A 9,901-nucleotide genomic window follows, 5' to 3' on the forward strand; every position below is an offset into this window, starting at 1 on the left:
AACCACATAAACACATTTCATTACACCAAATACACAAAATAATGTTCTTTTTAGCAGCATCATATGACCCCTTTAAACGAAAAACAGACAGCGTGACCAGTGCAGTCCGATTCACAAACAAATTACTCAATTATTATGAATCGGTCCTTGTATTGAGTCTTTCAAAATGACTCAGGCTTTCTGTACTTTTTCACAGGAGTTTATAACTGAAACATTTACAAGTTTATATTTTTATAATTTTATAATTATATTATATAATAATTAATGGGTGTACAGCAATACAAAATAAAGCGCTATATAAATGCATCATTCATCATCATCATCATCATCAAATGAATCAGAATCATAAAACCATACCCAGGCCTACAAATGAAAGTGCAATTAAATGTATCCAAGAAGAAAAAACAGACATGTAACACTGCTCATACCATACAGTTCAGCTGCAAGCTTTTACCAAGTGTAAATGAGTCCCTAGAGTGTAAATATCTCAGCTCTGCTTCCATTACAGCTATTATATGAGTACTTTTTAGCCATACAGAGAAAGGACCATGAGAATTGAGTAATGCCTTGTTAACAATGAAATGTAGGACTTGAGAACATCTCAAAGAGACTTGCAATTATATGGTGCATGCCAGCGAATTTAATTAACAAGACTAGAAACATTTTACTGCCAAAACTACAGACCTGACAGGCAGATTCCTTTTTGTTTCTGGAACGTGTCTTTAGCAAAGGGCACTGGACTGATTTGGTAAATGCAAATATGCTGGTTAGTTGAGGACAGTGGATCTGCCCTCTATGTATGGATTCTTCCCTGGATGCCTCCAAGGAATAACGCATTCCGGTGATGATAAGAGAAGGTTAACGATTAAAGTGTGGTCAATTGTGCAGTCACCATCTGTGTCTAACTAGGCATGCAATCTCTGTTATCATTGTGAAAAATCAGGGTGTGTGTGTTTAGACACGCAAGGTAACAGGAGATTATTGAAGGTAGGGGGCAGCAACGCTTCAGTAGATGCAAATAGTCTAAATCTGAACAAGACACCTGCTTTGTTTTTATACTCACCACGGTGACACGCACACACAGATGCCCGCACACATGCTGCCAAGACAGCTGTGCTGACACCATAAAGCCTGAGAAAAGGTTTAAACAACCACCAGTGATGCTGTTAATCACAGTTAATCTCCTGTGCACCACGCTTCACAAAGCCTGAAGAACATCCAGTGTCCTCAGTCCCTCGGCACTCGTAACATCTGCCTATACCCCCCTATAGCACTCATGAGATGAACACAGTACATACTCCTCACCCTACTCTATAATAGCAACCTTTGTTCATTCTTCCTTAAAATGTAGAATTACTAAACGATTTGTGGAAACATCGTTGATTCGATCGTTGAGGTTGATTCATACTGACAGTGTGCTCTGGAGAAATCTCTTATTTCCATCATGTAGGTGCAGTCATACCCAGTATTTGCATAAATAAAGAGCCCTGAAGTGTGAAAACACATTGAATATATATATATATATATATATATACAGTGCCGTCAAAAGGTTTTTGCCCCCTTCCTGTTTTTTTTTTTTTTGCATATTTGTCACACTTAAAAGATTCAGATCATCAAACAAATGTTTATATTTCACAAAGATAATGCAAGTAAATACAAAATGCAGTTTTTAAATGATGATTTCATTTGTTAAGGGAAAAAAGCTGTCCAAACCTACCTGGCCCTACGTGAAAAACTGAATTGCCCCCTCCTGTTAAATCACGAAAGGACTGTGATTAACCACATTATTTTAGAAAGCTGAGTTAAATTTCACTAGCCACACCTGTCTGACAAAGTGAAGCATGCTTAAAGAGCAACATATCATGCCGCGATCTAAAGGAATTCAAGAACAGATGAGAAACAAAATATTTGACGTATCAGTCTGGAAAGGGTTATAAAGCCATTTCTAAGGCTTTGGGACTCCAGCGAACCACGGTCAGACCCATTATCCACAAATGGAGAAAACTTGGAACAGTGATGAACCTTCCCAGGAGTGGCTGGCCTACCAAAATTGCTCCAAGAGTGCAACGACGACTCGTCCAGGAGGTCATAAAAGAACATCTGAAGAACTGCAGGCCTCACTTGCTTCAATTAAGGTCAGTGTTCATGATTCAACAATAAGAAAGAGACTGGGCAAAAACGGCATCCATGGGAGAGTTATGGTCTGGGGCTGCTTTGCAGCTTCAGGACCTGGACGACTTGCCGTAATTGATGGAACCATGAATTCTGTACTCTATCAGAAAATCCTGAAGGAGAATGTCAAGTGCACTTGGGTTATGCAGCAGGACAATGATTCCAAACACACCAGCATGTCCACCTCTGAATGGCTCAAGAAAAACAAAATTAAGGTTTTGGAGTGGCCAAGTCAAAGTCCGGACTTAAATCTGATTGAAATGCTGTGGCATGACCTTAAACAGTTCATTCATGCTCAAACCCTCCAATGTGGCTGAATTAAAACAATTCTGCAAAGAAGAGTGGGCCAAAATTCCTCCACAGTGATGTGAAAGACTCATTGCCAGTTATCGCAAACGCTTGATTGCAGTTGTTGCTGCAAAGGGTGGCACAACCAGTTATTAGATTTAGGGGGCAATTATTTTTTCACATACTGCCAGGCAGGTTTGGACAACTTTTTTTCCCTTAATAAATGAAATCATTATTTCAAAACTGCATTTTGTATTTACTCAGGTTATCTTTGTGTAATATTAAATTTTGTTTGATGATCTGAATCGTTCAAGTGTGACAAATAGTGAAAACACAAAGTGTGTGCAAAAAACAAAACAAACAAACAAAAAAAAAAACAGTAAGCGGCAAAAACTTTTTCACAGCACTGTCTAATGCTGATAATCTACAGCAACACAGCAAAAGTTATATTTTAACCTGTTTGCATTATGAATGTGACAAGATAAAAAGGAAGGCCAGGAAGCACAACTTTTTATTAAACTGTCCTCAAAAGCTGCACACAAAAACATACAGAACAACCTGCAGAATCAGACTGATGAACAAATGACTTTTAAACAATTGTTTTTAGTGAATCAAAACCATACAGCATTAACTGTGTAGTCTTATTCACAAATAAATGATTCTTTTAAACCAATTATTTTTAGTGAATCAAAAACTTACAGCACGATCAATGTAGTCCGATTCACAAATGAATGAAATGACTTAAATACTCTTTAACTCTTTTTGAGCAAAATGAATGGTTCACACTTTACAGTTGCATTTGAGAAGTACATTTGCAATGAAATACAAATTTGTATTTAATAAAAAAAAAGGAAATAGCATTTTCCCTTATAGCACTTACATTGTGGCTCCATCTGTAGATAATATAAAAGAAGAAATATTCCAGGGTGTGATTTTAATTATAATGCTCATTACTTTTCATACCTATTTGTACTAGAAGTATGGAAATGAGGTGACCTAAAGGATGGTGAGAAAATTCTTGGAGATTGTTTGGTTATTATTCAGTCAGAATATATATGCAGTGGCTCATAGAGTATACATAGTTGAAGTCTTGAGGGAATATGCATGAACATTATGAAATTAATGAGCAGAAGGTGATCTGTTCCTGTAACAATAAGAGGAAGCCCAGCGGCCTTCAGCGAGAGCTGAGCCAATAGGGATCAAGCAGTGAAAATGACTCTTAGCTGCGGCACGAAAAGAAAGCAGGAGGATGTGCTCACATGTGTTCACTCCTCTGATTAGCCCTGCTCAGTAATATAGGCTAGAGCTCAGTGGTGCATCTCAGCAAACATCTCAGCTGTCTCTCTCACTGTTTCTTTCCTGCATATCCAGACTCACACCTCAGGGCATGTTCAGATCAGCGTTAAAACAACCAGAAGAGAAAATTATTTCCTTATGTTGTTCTATTGCTAGTTGTTGACACCTTTGAATTTGATTTTGGCTTCTATGCAGAGAAAAATCACTCTTGACAGACAAATTGAACCATAATATATCTAGCTCATAGCGCTATGAGGTATTCCTCAAATGGGATCTGCGCCCCCCCCTCGCACCACGGAGGTGTCCCGCCTGCCAGTGGGCCGACTCTGATTTCATTGTCACTTTAAAAGAGCTGATATGTAGCTCTCTGTGCTGGCGGCACCGAAAGACAATTTGAATTGCACGAGACAAACCTCAACAGCGCGCATCCTGAAAACGGCAGAAATTAACTTTTAAAAGATTTGACCTCACTGAAAGTCACTGTATAATTTGCAGATATTACCACTCAGGGCATTCTGGGAAATGTCAGCTCAATATTCTTCCTGTTTTGAACATCTTGTGAATGGAGCCTCCCTGAAAGTATGTTTTACAAATCTTTTTTTGTGTCTTCAAACTGTTTAAGCTGTGCTAGCAGATGGAGTATGTATTCCTGCTGAATTATGAAGATTTTTCTCCTTCAGTAATTGGTGGAGGGAACAGTTTTATTTCACTTTCTGCTTAATGGCAGCCGATGGCCTGAGGCACAGAGGAGAGAAGTTCCATTTCACAGACACCTGCAGAGACTAACATTTTGTGGCTAAGAGAGACACTGTGTATGAACTCCCTACTCACCCTCTAATGAGAACAGCCTTTTTTGATGTTTTAATTGCAGAATATGCATGCAGAATATTTTTTCTGAAGTTCATGAATATGATATGAGCACATTTACTGATGTAGGAACACTTCTAGCTGCTGCGGAGTAAGCTGAATTTGTAAAGCAATCAAGCATTTTTTGGAGAAAAATACCAGTGCAAATGAAATGCCAAATGGTCTGGCAAGTACATCAGACTATTAGTTAAATGCAAATTTAAAAGTAAATAAAAAATAGAATTCCAACAAAACAAGGTTTTCACAAAATATAATTCTCTTCTACTTGTTGCTATAATACTGTTTTTAGTGTTTTTAAAATAAGTTTCTTATGCTCACCAAGGCTGACTTTATTTGATCAAAAATACAGTAAATGCAGTAATTAAAGCAGTCATTACTCCAGTCTTCAGTGTCACATGATCCTTCAGAAATCATTCTAATATGCTGATTTGGTGCTCAAGAAACATTTCTTATTATTATCAATGTTAAAACAATTGTTCTGCTTTTTGTGGAAACCTTGAAGTATTTTTGTTTTATATGAAAATATATCATATTGTGGAATCCAAATGGGTTTCAATCAGCAATTCATACTGGTTTTAAGAATACTGACCATCAAGGTCACATAATTGACTGTGAGTTCATTTATTATGATCATCATCAGCAGTTATAGTGGCTGTGCTGTATTCCAATGCAGGTACAGTAAAAGGGTTCTGACACTCAGTTAATGCACCAAGGAATTGTTCTGAAGCAGGTTTATGATGTGTTATAGCTTGTTTTTCATGTGCATCTCAGTGGCAGTGAGTGAAGAACAAAGATTCAGTTTCACTTTTGGGTGAGGAGATGAACTTTATTCATGGCATGAAAAATGAAGGCTACCATTTTCATGGCCTTTTTTAAGTAAATGTCGTAACTGAACTTAAAATATCAAGTTGCACTTAAAATCTGCCATAATTGTAGAAATGATTTAGATTAAGCAATTTTTTTATTTAAATCTTATGTAAATTTTTTTAAGTTGAATAAATAAGTTCCCGTGTAAAAATGTATACAATGGAATGCAAAGTGCTTGTTTTCCTAAACTACTGACAACATCACATGAAAATGTGTTGAACACTAATGACTAAAACCACTCATGAAATAATCAAAATCATTTTGAGTAGAAGAACAAACATGTGCTGACATCACAACTGACTAAACATGACAACAAAAACAGCACTGTAAGCCCTTGGTCAAACAATACAACCATATTAATCATTCATGCCCCAGTGCATGCTGGGAACAGTGGATGGGACTGAACCACAAATCATTCCTACAGTGTATTGAACTAACAAAAATGCATTCATCCAAATCATATCCTATGCTTTTGGTTTGACTTAGGCTATCCTAATGGCAAAGCAAGATGCATTTCTTGTGTTCCTAAAAGCTGCAGGCCTACTTTGTTAGAGCTTCAGAACAGCAAGTAAACAAAACACTAAATCAATAATAATAAAAAAACATTTGCTGTTCTTTCAACATGACTTGCGTGATCTAAGATTAATTTTTGACAGCGTAGCATTATTAGTGAGCATTGATGATCAGGACAGTCTTGTGTGTGTTTGAAGCAGCAACAACAAGGTTGATTTATCCCCAGAGGAATTCTGGTAATTATAAAACACAGAGATGACTCGCGTTAATTAACAATCCAATTACGCTTTCTTACATTAGATTTTTTCTCACCCACATTGTAATCTTCCAATCTCTCCATCTCTTTCTCATTTAAATCATGTCATCTTGTAACGAGGTGTAATCAGTGTGATAATACACGGGCTAGCCAATTAAAACGCGTCAGTATTATTACTTCTCATCTTCCGAAACCCCACTAACACACATCCACCCACCCACTCCTCCGATTACATAAGCTTTGCGGGTTAGTACGCTTAGATAAAATAGCCTATGTGAAATGACCAACTAAACGGAACTAAAACAAGACTTCTCTCACTTCATTTCTCAACCGCTCTCTCTCTCTCTTTTGCTTCCCAACTTCTCCCTCCCCTCCTTTCTCCTTTATCTCTCTCTCTCCCTCTTCTTATCAAACACACAGGGTCTGCAGCGGCGGGTGAGGAACATCGTCTGCGCGCGCGCGCTCGTGCCAACTGTCTGTGCGCTTGAGTGTGTGTGTGTGTGTGTGCAGAGCACGCACACATGTGCCTCTCCCGGTAATGTGAGAAATCAAGAGGGACACATCTCTTAAGTCTCCTTGTGGTGGGATTTCAATTTGACGCACTAAACGTAGCGCGAGTCTTCGCTCTCACACACTCTCCCTGCATGGGTGTCCGCTCGTTGCAGCTCCGGCGTCGGGCAAACCCTCTCACTGCTGCACTTCAGCCAATGTGGAACAACTCGTCTGCAGCCGGCCGCCTCGCATGGCTCCTAAAGAAGCGGATATGCCCCAGTGCCACGGGAGACTGACGCCTTCCCTGTCTTCCTCTCCTCCGCTAATGGTCCTCTCAGGGTGAGTGTGCCCTCCGTCCAGCCCCGTTTTCACATCAAGTGCTCGAGCAGGAAGGTCTGTTTGTGCATTGCAATGTGCTTATTCGTTGGTTGGCTGACGGTTACTTACTGTACTGAGGCTGAGTGAGTGAGTGAGTGATCTGGGTTTCAATTACACTTCATCTATGTCTGTGCCACAGACTGGAATATGATAATTAATTTCACTTTTTTTTCTGTCCTTTGGAAAGGCTGGAGCTTGTGAGGTTTGTGACATGGCTTTGTTGGAGCTATTTTATAGCCTATAGTTGGTTCTGTCATTTAACAGTCTGATGTTTTAGTCCAGTCTTTCTACAACCTGAAATTTTGAAAGCCACGTCACAATGCTTCCTGTGAAAGCTGCAAAAACAATATTTGTAGGTGTAAAGGCAATTTGATGAACGTGGGATTATGTCCTTCGTGGATGAGGGCTTTTTCTCCCACGCCTCAGCAGGCTCAGCACAATGCGTTTGCAATTGGATGCTGTGATTTTTTTCATATGCATAAGGTGTATTTTCAGTTAAAGTTAGGTATTTTAATGGTGCAGACTTGTTTAAAACCTGTTAGTCACTATAATGGGGAGTTAAATAAGCATTTATTGGAAGCTGTATTGTAGACGTGACAAGAAATCATTTAGAGAACTTTTATGTAAGGTATAAACCTGTCAGGAAAACATGAGAGGATGTGTGTTTGAATGATGGCATCCCTGCCATATGATATTGTGCTACATCTTGTGTATGTGTGTGTGTGTGGGAGAGAGATATTTCCACTCTGTCACGGACCACCCTGTATGATGGAATGACACTTTCTATCTTCACTGTAATTCAGAATCTCATTTTCTTCAGATATGAACTTTTTGTCATTTGTACACATGCCAGAATGGAAAAATATCCAGCATATTTTTCACCCATTTTGAGTGAAATGTTTCCATCATTCTTTCATTACCTTGTCCTTGCGGGAAGATTAGATGCTCTGTTTTTTACAGATTTAACTTTTGATTCCAGGAAACCAGGCTGAGTGAGGCTTTACTTCCTTCCGTTTTATTTTAGTACCATTTTCGTCCACCGTATACCTCAGGCCTGCAGTCTTAGGCCTCTATCTGAACAGAGGATGAATGTGTTTAGTCACGCTCCAAAGCGTCTTTACTCTCTTCCGTTATTTTTTGCTCCTTCTTCAGTTTTTGTTCACTTCTTTAGGCATGACTGATGATGGGCCATTGAAATAAGCTTTTGTGTTTAGATTCGGGAAATGTGTGAATAAAGGAAAGATCATTTAAATGATAAATTATAGTATTTCACTTGTTTTGTTCAGCACACTAAATCTTCATTATGTTTTTCACAGCAACATGTAGAACATATTAAACACCCACCTTTCTTTTGCTTTCTTCCTTTTAACCCTTTCAGTCTTTACATGATGTCCATTGTAGAGGACATATGTGTCAAAATACAAAGGGGTTGAAACATATTTCAGATTCTGATCAAATGAGCACATTTGTGACTGATCATGTGACTCTGTACTCTGGAAAAAGTATTAAACTAGAAAAACACTAAATAGAAGCATTTGTGAATTTTTAAATCCCACTGTAGGATGTTGAATAAACAAGTGAATGATTGCAAATTTCTTTACTTAGTGACTGATTCAAGCACCAAAGGTTTACATTTTTCTTCCTTTCATACATCCACTTACAGTGATTTAATGACACCCCAGTGTACATCACAAATCCAAAAGGGGATTCCTCCATTTTCAGTCACTTTAATACTTTAGCTTGTTAGTAGGATTAGCGCCACATTTCTCATTCACAGCCCCTCGCGCAGAGCTCTGGTAGTCATTTGATCCCACTGTACACCTTACATGGCTTGCTGATAAGTCTGTAAATCCAGTGTTACAAACTGCACCTTCTCTGTACCAGCCAGTGGCCAAAGGCAATATGATGTTTAGTGAAGCCTGAACCAGCACAGGGAGACAGTGACCCCCTTTAAAATGGTGATTTTGGCATGTCCCACATTTTGACCTTTCTCAACTCTTTGCAACAATTAAAATTTCATAATTAGTTGGGTATTAACAAATGAGTTGGGTATGAAATAATCAGTTCATTGTAGTAAAAAGTATTTAAATTAACAATTAATTATTTTTATTTTTTACAAAAAATAGAATAAAAATAAATTAAGTAAAAATACAGTTGCTGGTGCAAAAAATAAAATTGTGTAAAATTAATTAAAAAATATTTGGTAAAAGTTTATTTTATTCTCACTATTAACTAGTTGCTTATTAGCATGCAAATTACTAGAATATTGACTGTTTATTAGTACGTATAAAGCACATATGTGACCCTGGACCACAAAACCAGTCATAGGGTCAATTTTTCGAAATTGAGATTTATACATCATCTGAAAGCTGATTGATGTATGGTTTGTTAGGATAGGACAATATTTGGCTGAGATACAACTATGAAAATCTGGAATCTGAGGGTCCAAAAAAATCTAATGTGGTCCAGGGTCACATATAGTCTGCATGACCATATTTTAGATCTCTTAATCCTACCCCATACCTAAAACTAAGAACTATCTTACCAACAATTAATAAGCAGCAATATAAGTGTTTATTGAGGCAAAAGTCTAGTTACTAGTAGTTACTAGTGTGAATTGGTCCCTAAACTAAAGAGTGACCAAAACATTTAGATTCACTTTTATTTGTATACAAATTGTAGTGTTCACAATATTTGTGAAGTTATTTAGATTCACTTTTATTTGTATACAAGTTGTAGTGTTTACAATATTTGTGAAGTTATTGTTATATA

The 9,901-nt window shown here is 37.8% G+C and overlaps 1 protein-coding gene across 3 annotated transcripts in view; it reads left to right on the top strand.

Annotated features, from left to right (window-relative positions):
* Nucleotides 1-6,475: 6,475 nt before the first annotated feature.
* insyn2ab (inhibitory synaptic factor 2Ab) overlaps nt 6,476-9,901 on the top strand; it is a 38,977-nt gene continuing 35,551 nt past the window's right edge. For all 3 annotated transcript variants that reach the window (XM_016498481.1, XM_016498482.1, XM_016498483.1), the window contains exons 1-2: nt 6,476-6,505; nt 6,680-7,090. The gene's annotated coding sequence lies outside the window, so the exon portion shown is untranslated. The remainder of the gene's footprint in view (nt 6,506-6,679; nt 7,091-9,901) is intronic.

The sequence above is a fragment of the Sinocyclocheilus anshuiensis genome, unplaced genomic scaffold (assembly GCF_001515605.1).
Source record: "Sinocyclocheilus anshuiensis isolate Anshui unplaced genomic scaffold, SAMN03320099.WGS_v1.1 scaffold446, whole genome shotgun sequence".
NCBI lineage: Eukaryota > Metazoa > Chordata > Actinopteri > Cypriniformes > Cyprinidae > Sinocyclocheilus > Sinocyclocheilus anshuiensis.